The sequence below is a fragment of the Tamandua tetradactyla genome, chromosome 17, assembly GCF_023851605.1.
Source record: "Tamandua tetradactyla isolate mTamTet1 chromosome 17, mTamTet1.pri, whole genome shotgun sequence".
NCBI classification, from domain to species: Eukaryota; Metazoa; Chordata; class Mammalia; order Pilosa; family Myrmecophagidae; genus Tamandua; species Tamandua tetradactyla.
Genome location: NC_135343.1, coordinates 38,064,847 through 38,068,162, shown reverse-complemented (window position 1 = coordinate 38,068,162; position 3,316 = coordinate 38,064,847). Strand labels below are relative to the sequence as shown.

At 47.0% G+C, this 3,316-nt stretch overlaps 1 pseudogene; it reads left to right on the top strand.

Annotated features, from left to right (window-relative positions):
- The first annotated feature begins 1,609 nt into the window (after nt 1-1,609).
- LOC143661134 (UV excision repair protein RAD23 homolog B pseudogene) lies at nt 1,610-2,969 on the top strand (annotated as a pseudogene).
- The last annotated feature ends 347 nt before the right edge of the window (nt 2,970-3,316 follow it).

Genomic DNA, 3,316 nt, shown 5'->3' with positions numbered 1-3,316 from the left:
CAAATCAAGAGGTTCAAATCTTCATTTTCACTTTAAGAACACACGAGAAACTGCTCAGGCCATCAAGGGTATACAGATTTGAAAAGCCAGTAAGTATCTGAAAGACGTCACTTTACAGAAGCAATGAGTTCAGTTCCGTTGTCACAGTGGTGGTATTGGCAGGTGTGCTCAGGCCAAAGAGTGGGACTGGACACAGGGTCAGTAGCCCAAGAAGAGTGCTAAATTTTTGTTCCACATGCTTAAAAATGCAGAGAGCAATACTGAACTTGAGGGTTAGATGTAGATTCTCTGGTCACTGAGTACATCCAGGTGAACAGAGCCCCTGAGAGGCACTGCAGGACTTAGCTCTAGGTTGGATTAACCCATGCATAAGCTCCCCTTGCCACATTGAGATGATCCTTACCAAAAAGGAACAAATTTTTCCTAAACCAGAAGAGGAGGGTGCACAGAAGAAAAAGATATCGGAGAAGAAACTGAAGAAACAAAAATTTATGGCTCAGGAATAAATCCAACTTAAATAAATGCAAATTAAAGTTAAAGCCAAATGGTGGCTGCCTTATTAGTTAAATATGTTAAACAGTTCTCCTATCTTCGTCTTGGTTCATAAACATGGTGTTCAAAAAAAAAAAAATCCCTCTATGAAAGCCGTTCCTTTTCTGGTATATTGCATTCCAGCAGCTTAACAAATTAATACAGCATGGTTTGCCAAATCCCAACCAACATCATTCCTGTTAAGAGAAAACCTGGGGCTCTAACTGAGACTCTACAAAAGTTTCATGTACTAAGTTTACTTTCCTGAAACCTATAACCTCCAGAGGGTTCCTAGGCCAAATAAGTCCTGAAACCCAGAGGGCCCAGCCTCTCAGAACATCAACCAGTTCCATCCCCCGTCCCATATTGTTGACATCCCTTTTCAACATGAAAAAGTTAGAATGGGCACAGCCCAAAGACTCCTGTAGATTGTAGGATCAAAGGAGAAGGACGAATTATAACAGAGAAGATAGGATTTAACAAATGAGTATGACTGCTGAATCACTATAATGATGTATCTTTTAGCTTCCAGTGTTTTGGAGCAGCTAGAAGGAAAAACCTGAAAATGTGGAATGGTAACTCATACCAAACTTTGAAATCTGTTCTGTAATTACTTATTAAAATGTACTTCGGAAATTATTGTTGTTTTGCTTTTGTTTTTGTATATATGCAATATTTCACAATTAAAAAAAAAGGTGTCTTTGTTTGATTGTTTTAAGAGACAGGTGGAAGCTTGCCGCAAAGTAAGACAGCAAAAAAGAACTCCAGCTCACAGTGCTGAGTGCTTGTGGGAGACTCGGAGGTGGGAGACCCGGTTTGATTCCAGGACCGTGTACCCCTCCCCCGCCCCCCCAAAAAAGTCCGTTGGCGCTGAAATAAATCTTTCCTATAGAAGCAGCAGATAGCACAGCAGCTAGCAATGGGACAGTTGCGACAGGGAGCAAAGACTTGAGCTAGTCCTGTGGCCTGGGTGAGCTGCCTGTCCTTTCCATGCCTCAGTTTCCTTACCTGTCACGTGCAAATGCTAAGCGCATCTCAGAGGGTTGCCGAGATTTTAAAAACTGCTAAGTGGGTCGCGATGATGGCAGCGACCACCCTGTGGGGAGCTGGCGGAGTCTCTCCCGTCCCTCGGAGCCCCTCGCGCCCCCTGCAGACCCGGGAGGGAGGGTGCGCCCGGCGCGGGAGGGAGACCGGCGGCCCGAGCCGGGGAAAGGCGGCCTGGGGCGGGGCGGGGAGGGGCGGGGGTGGGGGTGAGCGCTCTGATGGGCGCGGCGTGGCGAGGCCTCAACAGGACCGCGCTCCTCCCGCGTGCGCCGCCACGCAGGCCACCCTGCAGACGCTCCGGGGCAGACCCTCAGGATCCACATCACCACGGAGGAGGGGAGACTGGGGTCTGAAAAGGGGAAAGGTGCCTTTCAGGTTGCAGGCCAAAAATTAATTAATGCAGGCAAAGGCCTTAATGATCGTACTGTTCTCAAAGAATATAAAATTGATGAGAAAGGCTTTGTAGTGGTTACGGGGACTTTGCCGAAAGCAGAGACAAGGCCAGCCCCAGCAGCAACCATGGCTCAGGCCCCAACCCCCGCCCCAGCTGCGGCCCCACTTCCACACCTACACCCGTCACTCCAGCAGCCACGGCACATTCTGAACCTGCACCTGCCAGTGCAACTAAATAGGAGCCACCTGCAGGAAAGCCAGCAGGGGCGCCGGCAGCTGCTAGCCCAAAGGCAGCTGACGGCACATCAGGGGACTCTTCTTGGTCAAACCTTTTTGAAGATGCAACCAGTGCACTTATGACACAGGTCAGTCTTACAAGAATATGGTAACTGAGATCATGTCAGTGGGCTATGGACAAGAGCAAGTAATTGCAGCCCTGAGAGCCAGTTTCAACAACACTGACAGCAGTGGAGTCCTTCTGATGGGAATCCCTGGAGATAAAATCAGGCTGTGGGCACACACCCCCACCCCAAACAGCTAATACTGGGGCTCCCCGGTCTTCAGCAGTGGCTTTAGTTACAGCTACTACAACCACAACAACTACAAGTTCTGAAGGAGATCAGCTTGAATTTTTAGGAAATCAGCCTCACTTCCAACAGATGAAACAAATCATTCCACAGAAGCCGTCCCTGCTTCCAGCATCGCTACAACAGACAGGTCGAGAGAATCCTCAGTTACTTCAGCAAATTAGCCAGCACCGGCAACATTGTATTCAGATGTTAAATGAAGGAGGAGAGGGTGGAGGTGGCCGTGGAGGAATTGCAGAAACTGAACGTGCTCCTGTGAGCTACATTCAAGTGACACCTCAGGAAAAAGAAGCTATAAAAAGGTTAAAGGCATTAGGATTTCCTGAAGGGCTCGCGATGCAAGCACATTTTGCTTGTGAGAAGAATGAGAATTTAGCTACCAATTTTCTTCAGCAGAACTTTGATGAAAATTGAAAGGGACTTTTTTTTTAATCTCACATTTCACACCAGTGCATTACACGAACTCTGTTCACTGATTTCTGCGATGATTTGGGCTCATAGCCACAATATTTGATATAAGGTAGTAGAGTGTTGGGTGGGGAGGGAGGGATCTGGGATATAAGGCAGGGATAAATACAGTGCATGGCTGCTTATTAGCAGATGCTGCAGATCTACTCAGTGTGTAAAATATTATACAACCGAAATTCAGCTTTTGCAAGTCTTTATTTCTTCCAAAAACAGTAAGCAACGTTCCCTAGGTTTCGCTCTTTTTAGTGCACTAGATCCAGAAATTTAGAGTAATGTCCTGTTTTCTATTTATT